The sequence below is a fragment of the Nuphar pumila genome, chromosome 6, assembly GCF_984573655.1.
Source record: "Nuphar pumila chromosome 6, dmNupPumi1.hap1.1, whole genome shotgun sequence".
Lineage (NCBI taxonomy): Eukaryota > Viridiplantae > Streptophyta > Magnoliopsida > Nymphaeales > Nymphaeaceae > Nuphar > Nuphar pumila.
Window position 1 is genome coordinate 93167620 of NC_143254.1, and position 9772 is coordinate 93177391.

The 9772-nt window shown below is 34.2% G+C and overlaps 1 non-coding gene across 1 annotated transcript; it reads right to left on the reverse strand.

Annotated features, from left to right (window-relative positions):
• Positions 1–9353: 9353 nt before the first annotated feature.
• On the reverse strand, positions 9354–9470 carry LOC149835182 (U5 spliceosomal RNA). Its single transcript, XR_016432904.1, has one exon. It is a non-coding gene; the product is annotated as a U5 spliceosomal RNA (small nuclear RNA).
• Positions 9471–9772: the final 302 nt, after the last annotated feature.

Below are 9772 nucleotides of genomic sequence, written 5' to 3' on the forward strand. Positions count from 1 at the left end.
GTTGATTTACCAACTAGTTTTAAACCCTTCGGATGCAAATGGATTTTCGAAAGAAAAGTTTGAGCTAATGACTCTATTGAAAAGACTAATGCTAGACTTCTAGCTAAAGGTTTCAAATAGAAACCTGAACTTGATTATTTTGACACCTATACTCTTCAAAGTAGGATTTCATTAATTAGAATAATAGTTGTTTGGCATTAATTTACAATTTTAAAATTAATCAATGGATGTCAAAATTACTTTTTTGAATGGCGTCTTAGAAGAATAAAATTTATATGCAACAACTGGAAGGTTACATAACACCAGGTCAAAAAAAGAAAGTTTGCAATCTCTTAAGGTCATTGTATGGATTAAAATAATCACCTAAACAAACGTTTATATCACCCGATCAAGAAAAGAAAGTTTGCAATCTCTTAAGGTCATTGTATGGTTTAAAACAATCACTTAAACAATGACATGAGAAATTTGACAAAGTAATCATTTAATATGGTTTTAGAATTCATGACTTTGATAAATGCATATACATCAAAATAAAAGATAATAATATTATAATTATTTATCTCTATGTGAATGGTATGTTAATAATGAGTAATAATGTAGAATGCATAAACAATATCTAAAGCTTTATTTCATCTAAGTTCGACATGAGTTTAGCTGATGTTATACTTGGTATTGAACTTATTAGACATGAAAATGATTATGGATTAACTTAATCCAGCTATTTTGAGAAAATAATAAGAAAATATAATCAGTATAATTATAATCATGTTGCTACTCCGATTGATCATAGTGTTAAGTTGTTGATTAATACTGAAAAAAAATATATCCCAGTTAGATTATGCAAGTATTATTGGCAGCCTCATATGTGCAAGTTGTCGATCCTAGTGTTAAGAACTAAACAAAATATAACATTTAGCATGAGTGAGTTGAGTTGATATACTAGTAATTCAGGACAAGAGCATTGGAATGCAACATATCGAGCCCTAAAGTACTTAAGAGGAACTTTAGAATATGAAAGATTTTATGAGAGAGAACCATTGTACTTGAAGGGTACAATGATACAAATTGGATTTCTTATTTAAATAAATCAGTATCCATAAGTGGTTGGATATTTACCCATAAACTTGAAGTAATTGCTTAGAGATTCAAGAAATTAATTATGATAATCCATTCTACAATGAAAATAGAGTTGATAGAACTAGCATCAGTTAGTATCAAAGTTGATTGGCTAAAAAATCCCTTAATGAAGATACCATTAGAAGATAAGTTTGTACCCCCGATAGTTATGCATTGTGATAGTCAAACAATTATATATAAAGCAAAAAGTAACATTTTTTGTGAAAAAATTAGGGATATAAGTCTAAAGCATAATTATGTGAATAATTTACTCAAGTCAAAAGTAATCTCAATTGAATATGTAAAATCTTGTAAAAACTCAGATCCGTTGACAAAAGGATTTTCTCGAGATATTGTATTTAAGATATCAAGAAAAATTGAGTTAAAGTCTATAAAGGCAAACATCATTCATGGAAATTCAACCACAAGATAATGGACAAACTATGATGAGTGGTTTAATGAAAGAACAAGTCTCTGAGTAACTAAATTGAGCACTTAATAATTTTTTCATTCTTGATGTCAAGTGCTTGAAACTTGTGTATATAGCTTTATTCAAGTTGAACTCTTAATAAGATCCATATGCCATATAGTTGGGTTTGTTTCGAACAAGTTAACACCCATGATGGACTTACCTATGTGAGTATAAAGGTGAGGGTTGCCTTATATGAGACTTTGAACTTTGTCTTTAAAGCACTCTTCAAACTAGGATACAACACACAACCCTTAATGTGCGGCTTTTATAAATTGATAGAGACACTTTTGACCACCTAAAGTGAAAGTGTTTATTAAAGTGTCTAGAAGGTCAATTGGGATTCTCAATTCAAAACTAACATCATTGAGATCCCAAACTAACTAAGACTAAGTAACACTAACATAGGGGTTTAAATCCAAAAGGTACCTTCACTTATACACTTTGCGAATAGCCTCTTGCGACCTCTTCTTATAGTTTTAATCCACATGGGGATTATTGGGATTATATCTTAAAACTACCTATGTTTCCTACTTATTTTCTTCATTTGTTTAAGTTATGGGTTTTGAGTTTTCTACAACAGTTTGGTCTTGAAAGTTGTAGGAACTTTCATTGACTTTATATAGAAGGGTGGTGCCTTACAGTGCATTGCCCTCAAGGGCATTAGATTTTGGGCTTGAACAAACTTATAAACCCACAATTGGATCTTGGATCATAAATAATATATATTTAGATTTAGATTTAGAATTGTGTTTGTGGATTGCAGACCTAAACTCGACCTGACTCGGTTTGGTTTCATCTTTGACTTTTTTTTAGTACTTAGAACTGTTTTAATCCTCAAGTATATTTTTCACCTTTGACCAACCATTAAATCAATTTTGACTTTCCATTAAAACTATTTGAATCTTTTTGGACACTGACCAGGATCCGTTCGGGCCTTGCCAAACATTTTTGCTCGGGCATTAAAGGTCCAAACGGTCCATAGCCATCCAAACTTATTGACCTTCTATTATTGACCCAGTATTGGTTGACTTTGACCCTTCCATGATTATTTTGGACCCAAAATGGGTGCCCTCTCTTTCTAGCCGTTTGGGCATTCATGGCTGACCGTTTAGTCGTTCATGGTCCATTTATTTATGATTGTTTGGGCCTATTCAAAGCCCTTTATGACCTTAATTGATAATTGTTGGGCTAGGGCCTATATAAACCCCAACCCTCTCCCATTCTAAGCATCTCATTCTCTTCTCTCCTCTTTGTCTCACGAGTGATCTCTGCTCACTATATTCTCCATGAGTTCTACTTTCTCTTTCCTCTTTTGGTTTTCTAAGTTTGAAGTTCAGATTCAATTACTATTCAAATCCAGGTTTAGTTGCTATCTCGATCCGGTTAACCCAGATTCAGTTAGCCCAAATTCTTTTGGTCCTAATCGAGTTAGCCTAGATCCAGTTGTGATCCATAGCCAAGTTGTTATAGGATCCAGATTCATACTTGTGTCCATACTCAGAATCTATACCCGATTCAACACTAGTCAATAGGTTTTTTAAGGCGGTCTGTGTCGAGGTTGTTCAAGTCAAGCCGTGTCCACATCTTTTGTGCCTGGCAATGTTTTCACGGAATTTGGACTGACAACTGCAGTGATCAAGTATTAAGGATAGGCTGAATATTCTTAAAGATATTACCGAATTTAAGTGGGAGAGAAAATAATGAAATTAGAGAGAGAAGGGAGCAAGGAAAAGACATAAATTTTTTTTAACGAGAGGCTTTAAATGGATTGGACCTGCATTGCTCGGATCTGGATATGTTATGTTTTGGATTTAGCAAGGCTCTATATGATTTACATCTTCAAATCCAGAGTTCAATAAAAAGCAATCATGCTGACAGATCCCCTACTAGTTATACAACCATATACCATTGGGATTCGAACTTGCAACGTCCCAACACAAGGTAAAGTGCACTAACTGGTCCTGCCAAACAAGCATAGCCCTTCGTTGGTAATAATTGCAGAATCGATGTTCCATAATGCTTACAAGAAGCCCACAATGATTCGCGCCCCTAAGTTGGAGTGCGTGTCAAGTCATTGTTTGGCAACGTAAAACTTTGTAGGCACCTCGCTCAACTCACAAGGATCCTCGTACTTAGGAGTGTCAACAAATCGAGTTGGTTCAGAGCCCGGTGAAACCAGACTTTGCTCCGATTTTCAGGTATGATATTGTGTTCACACCCATCAGACTCACCGTAAGAGAAACCATACCTGGGCCCGATAAAAACTATATGAACCAGACCCAGGCCATACCTGATAAAATACTATTTTTTATCAATTTTACAATGAAAAATTAAGGGTCTTAATCCTCGATCGGGCCCAAGTCTGTTATAAATTTCACAAACTATACCCACATCCATGTATTAATTGGACTTTCAGGTTCAGACCTGAGTCTTAATCATGCCTTCTTATTTATCACCATACCAGATTTTATAAGGTTTGGCACGGATTGGGTCCGGGTAAACCCGACCCAAGTAAAATCCTATGCACACAAAAGAAAGAACCTTGTACGTGAAACATGATAATAGAGTGGAGACAATTCAAATCAAACAACCTTTCCTTATGGCTAATATAGGGCAATAGGGCATACCTTCACTTGTTTCCTCATTTTCTCATCTAAGATGAGAATGGCATAACTACCCTTCCTAACATTTTGTTAGGATTGTACGTACTTACTCCTATTACAATGGCCTACTGATAAGCCCACAGTTTTTTACTCTCAGAGGACAACAATAGTAAGTATGACAGGCAAAACCAATGTGACTAAGTTTCTGATCACGGCGACAGTTTCTGCGTGTATATATCAAAAAAAGTTAAAATCTTTAAGAAAAGACAACTCAGCCATAATATACAAGTTAGAAATAAAAAAGGGAGGAGAATGGATCGGGTCCAAAGGGCCCTTGACAAAAAACCGTCCAAGTCACCTTAGTTGTTACCCAAAACCCATCAAATAAGATAGTCTTCATATGGATGTTCCACACAAAAATTTTTGGTGACATTCATTTCATAGATGAACAGCATGAAGCACACTAAAATGAAGGGCTGAAATTCATCAAAAAAAGAAGAGTTAGTTCATTTTTGGGTTCTGTTCATTTTCTTGATGGACGACATCCAAGGTGTCGTGAATGGTTTTTTGTACAAGGTCACTGGGATCTAATATGTTCTAAAAGGGGGCGAAGGTTACTGAAAGCAAACCTAACTACAAACCAAATAAATTATAGGAAAAATTATAAAAAAAAGTCTAATTTTTGGCTTATTTCGAACAAGCTTAACTTTTGAAATATTTGAGTTAAAAAAAGCAATTCTCAAAAGTTTCACATGCAGTTGTAATATTTCAAAAGTTAAACACGTGTTTATAAATAGGCCAAAAGTTAGGTGTGTTTTTGTAAATTTTTCTAAATTTTACATTGAAGATTAACCATTGAAAAAGCATGCTCTCTCTCTCTAATATATATATATATATATATATAGGCATGAACCATGAAAAATGTAAGGGTAAAGGCTTTTGGTAAGGGCTCATTTTTTTAGAGACATTTTTATCTATCCAACAATTTTGTCTATGTGACAAACTTTTTTTTGAAATTTACATCACGAACCCACTCTCTAGAACAGAGACTTAGCTGCATTAGCTTTGCCTGCCATACTTACAGTCGCTATCTTAGCAACATAAAACTCCATGGTCTGACCCCTTTCCCCCAAGAGAGTTGTCACGCTTTAGCTTGCACAAAGAGTGACACCCATAAGATTTGAACTGACACCGACTCCCTAGTGGCCTACACCCCATATCCAAGAGGCAAACTTATCGTTCTTTATTTTATTGAGAAGGCACTCATGAGGGTTCCACTCATTTGGTAGGGGTGACTCTCAAACATGTCCAAGCTGAAAGGACATCACGAGTTTGAAATTTATGGGCGTGCATCCTTTTTGGCGAGGCAAGAACTGAATGTATTCCCCGGTGGGCAAGAGACACCTGAAGTTTTTTTACACCAGCCAGCTCCAGAGTTGGTACGGTGGGTGTAACGCCTACAAAATTTTAACCTTAATTATTGTACAAATATTAAAATTTTGAGATTATTTTTTTATAAGTATAAGTAAATCAGATCTTATAAAGCGAAAATAATTTTAAAAAATAGTTAAAACTTTAGGCAGAATTACACTAAAGATAACAATCAAATTAAAATGTACGGGATATACACATTTCAAACCACGTACAATATAAGACTGAAATATGAAGAGTTTTAATTTCATTTCAAATAAGAGTATAAAAACAATAGTTCAATTTCTACATGATCAACTACTTAAAACAAAAAGATCGTGTCTACCAAGATCGAAAGGTAAGAGTGGACCTTCGAAGATGTAGGTCGATCAGTGTTTCACTCCAACTACGCATCATACTTTACCTGCATTACCTATCTCCCATAGCATGGGGTTAGACTCACTGAAGTTTGATAAAGCAACCCAAACTCAAAATTAAAGAAAACATATCAAGCATTTAAAGGTAAATACATGATATATTATTCTTCAATCATTAAGTGATAGACAAGGAAACAATGTCCTATAAGTCATTCATTGCAAGCATTTGTACATAAAGCATTTAAAAGCATTTCATCACTTAATATTTTATTCAACCTTAACTCACATAATAATGCAAAATCTATATGTATTCAAGTCATACAGATCATCGCATATATATATATATATATAATGACTTGTATGACTTGAATGCATCTAAGATATTCAGATCATTGCATCATTTTCATATGCATTCATAATTCTTATAAACAATACGTCAAATCACATTTGACCATTCTAGCGTGAAACACACACACATACCTTTTAACAAATTTTGTTAGATATTCATGATAGACATCAATCATGATACATAGGTGTGATATATTCACTCAAACATTCATAATGTTATCATTTGCATTGAAACTATATGGGTGTGATGTAACATTTACCTAATAAGTCAAAAATAGTCATTTGTAGGCGTGATGTGTCATTCACCTATACGCTAACATAAACGTCACAATCATAACCTCATATCAAGGTATAAAACAAATAAGGATCTTATTCTCACATATGAGTTCAGTATATAATTATGCTACAAAAGAAAAGTCAAATCTATAGATTCATAATTGTCTATCTCAATCAACTCAAAAGATCATTATAATTCATCATAACATTTCATTTAATTATATAAATATTCACAAGATCCATGCCGAATCACCTGTTCTGAGAAATATACAACCTCACAAGGAATTATCGTCCTAGATGAATGGTCTACTCGATCTTGGATAATGCACTTTCTCACAAGAATATATCGTCTTCGCGGGCTACCTGCTCTTGGACAATGCACTTTCTCACAAAGACTTACTACTCTAACCGGATTATCTGGTCATGTGCACTCTCATAGAGAATCTTGTGGGAACAATTTTTCAATAGGTACCATATCCAGTAAAAATTATTTTCATACATGCATCAATATAATTGACTACTCTCAAGGTCTATAGCCACCAACACGGGCACAAACCTGTATACAATCAAATGCTTCGCATCGCACTGCACATCACTTTATAGGGCATCTAAATCATAAGATCACACATTTAATCCATAAGGTTCTATGAAACATAATTCACTATTGAACTTAAACATTTATTGCACACATTCATAATTTTATATCACATGGCATTTAAATCATATCATACAAAAGAACATTATCCTATGCATCATATCATCGCCACAAGAAATATTGTATTTCATGAATTGAACATCGAAGCATGCGTAAACAAACATAAGTTCTATGCATGCATACGTGAACATGCACATTTCATAATACGAAGTATTCAATGCATACTTGTTTATAGCCATTTTGATACTTAGCATAAGTATCATATTTTTTGTATATCCTGCACTCAAATCAGTTAAACATATATGGCAACTTATGTATACATAACAACCCTAGATATCCACAACTAAGTACGGTGTGTGCGCATAACTTGTATTTGCAATTCATTTAAATATTTAGTGCAACAACATCATACTTACACAATTAATGCCTAAACATGTTTTCTACAAGTTTAGTTAAGGTATCTTACCTTAATAGTGTGAAGAACAATAAATCAAAACCTAAATGATAGAAGGGTTTCGAAGTCCGTAAAGACCGCTACCCAAGAAATACAATGAATCCTTTATGTGCGATCGCAAATGTCAAAAACTCTAAAAATGCCAATTATACTAAGATTAGCCAAAAATGACAAATTACCCTATAAACCATTACCATGATCCACATAATACATAAATACAATTTAATAATTTATAAACTCCATCAAAAATATATTTAAATATAATATATATATAGTGATTTATAGCTCAAAATAGTTCTATAAATGCAAATTATACTCTGATTGGCCATAAATGAACAATTGAATATATAATATATCAATAAATAAAATTCAAAAGCTAAAAAAACATTTATAATTTAGAGATAAAAAATAAGTTCTTTATTTATTAATAATCCTTAAAAAATAGGTTTCACCAATTGTCTTCAAAAAATAAAAAACATTTTCATTTTTTTCAGATTTGAAATACCAAAGTCTTTTTTTGAAAATTATAAACATAGAAATCTTTTTCAAGAAGGTACTTCCAGCATTAAGTTACCCGACTAAAAAGATACTTAGGCTCTGGTTGAAAAATGATTGTTTGAGGAAGTCTATGCATTTGGAAAATTGGTAGCTGCCAAATCCATTCCTTGGTGCAAATATAAAGGAGAGATTGTCTCATTTCTTCTCCCAAATGCAGAAATTCCCATCCCAGCAACGGGTTTCCACACACCCACCACCAAGGTGGTTTGACCATGTATTTACCAAATCCATAAACTCCCATCCCAGGTGCCACTTACCAAACAGATTTGACTTGCAAATCCTACCCAAAACCATATATGTGATTCTTCAAATTAATCACCCTTGGGTGCCTTTGAGAGCCTCCGATCTCTGATCTGATGATCCGATGTAGGGTGAGGAGCACATGCCTAGATTTTTTTTATATATTTATGCGGAGAAATCACCCCCCCGAATCAGAGACCTAGTGGCGCTGGCTCTGCGTAGATCATATAGACATATCGAACTCTGGACTAGCTTTGATCATATTGACTGTTTTTTAACTTCAATTTTTGTCATTAACTTTGTATTATTTGGCATTCAATACCATCTAGTGGTAGAAAGTTTAACAAAACTTACGTGACGGGGTTTAGACTCAAAATTGTTGTTTTGTGTTATCGAACTCTTTTTTTATAATAATTTTAGTTCTAATTATTTTATTGTAAATGACGATTTTTTTTGTGGTGATTAATCATGATTTTTCAAAGAATCTAAATGATGAGGATGGTCGAGGCTGATTAATCACTATTTGCCAATTAAAGCACTTACGGGGGAATTACGGGCCAATTAAATCCAACAACTTCCAAGGTGTCATGGAATCCAGAATGAAGATCCAATCCACGACCCAACCTATAACAAATCGGTTTTCACCTCCTGTCTTTCATATCCAAACAAAGGGAGCCGTCCGTACCAAATGAAAAATTCATTTTTTGTGTAAAAAATTCAAATAAGTTTAAACGATTTTACAATAGACTTAAAGAGACTCGAGACAAGTTTGGACACGATAAAACATGACAAAAAACCATAACCCCATCGAAGCAAAGAATTTAAATCAAGAACATTGCTAGGGTTTTCCCTTGAGGGAAACGCCCTCCAAAAATAGGCGTATGCCGTTTAAGTGGCGAGCACACGGTATTCTTTAGTAAAAGGCGAAAGAATAGTTCGCTCTGTGCTCACCACGCGGCTGCGTGATTTTAAATGGTTGCATGCCACCCCCTTTATATACAAGAGACTTGGCCACCAACATCTCTCGCTGATCGATATGGCACTAACACATTCATTTGTTGAAACCACCCAATAGAACAGACTACAACGTTCCCTCGTATGCGGTTTCAACTCTGTTGCTCGTCTAAGCCGCGTCACATTGGTCTCAGGAACAGAGCCTCTATCGTTGAGCTCGGTTTGGACCTGAAACTGAGCTTCTATGGTTCGGGTCATGCTCCACTTTCTAGGTTTACTCCTAAAACTGGGACAGCCCAGTCTTTAGTT